We start from the raw sequence: 1,234 nt of genomic DNA on the forward strand, positions 1-1,234 counted from the left end.
GTAAATTCCTTTTAAAGATTAGTGTAAACAACTAGTTTATCTGCTTTTTGATGCAGATTTTTACTATGCACTTATACCCAGATTAATTCAATAATTAAATGATTCATCAAAGTCAGCAGGATTGAACTAAATAAATCAGGATTATAACTTTAACAAAATCTGTGAGGTAATCATATTCAAATACTTCATTTGCACTTTTTCACAAATAACAGAACTGAAAAGCTACTGTTGGATAAAAAAAAAAAAAAAAAAATGAAGACATGTAACCTATGTGGGTAGATAAAACTGAGTTGTGTGTGAAGTAAACTCAAGTAATTCTGCAGGCACATTTTCAGGCATTAATTAATCATTATTATTATCATTATTATTATTAATTCATTCATTAATTTAATTTAATTTACTACAGCAAAATAAATCACGTTTAAAAATATTTTCACTAATTCCACATTGTTGGATGAATGGCATTAATGAAACTGTGGTTAAGGCTGACTTTATCTGCTAACTTTATCCAGTAACATATCATGATGATTTCAACATTGACTCTTTAAACCTAAAAGAAAACAATAACATCAAGTGATTTATTAACTCAATGTAGATCAAGAGCCTTTACCATTAATAACGCATCCAACCAGGATAACTCCTCATAGTGAGACACCAATAGACAAGGCTCTTCACTAACTTTTCCAGTGGTGGTACTGGTGCGACTAACGTTCTCAGTTAGTCGCACCAGCACAGAATTTGGTCGCGCGCTTTTTTTTTTGTTAAGCGGAGGATTGTTATGCTTTGCTGTTTTAAATAACAGCATGTATTCTGTTTTTTTAATTTATTTTGCAGAAAAGCTGTACTTCAATTAACTTAACAGTATCATAGCCAACATCTGCATTGCTTCACCCCATGGTATTCAATTCAGAGGGTCCAGCTCTGATAGTGGGGTCTCCTAACCCAGGCCTGGTATCATAGTCCATCAGTTCTGGCCCCTCGATGCCGATTCTGATGAGGTCCTCCTCTTTGGTGTGGAATCGTGTATGTGCTGCGCATGCACGCTCTACTCCGCTCGGCACACTCGGCTCGTTCTTCCTCGCTCCCCCCCCACCACAGGTCCAATAAGCACGCCCCACATACGCTCCGTCACAATGCTCGGTGAGCTTAGCGCGCTCTACCCTGCCCTGCGTCTGCTTGTTGCTCCCCAACTGTGCTTTGCTGCTCTGCGTGGCTCTGACGCCTGTCCCCAGTG

The sequence above is a fragment of the Gouania willdenowi genome, unplaced genomic scaffold (genome assembly GCF_900634775.1).
Source record: "Gouania willdenowi unplaced genomic scaffold, fGouWil2.1 scaffold_83_arrow_ctg1, whole genome shotgun sequence".
Lineage (NCBI taxonomy): Eukaryota > Metazoa > Chordata > Actinopteri > Blenniiformes > Gobiesocidae > Gouania > Gouania willdenowi.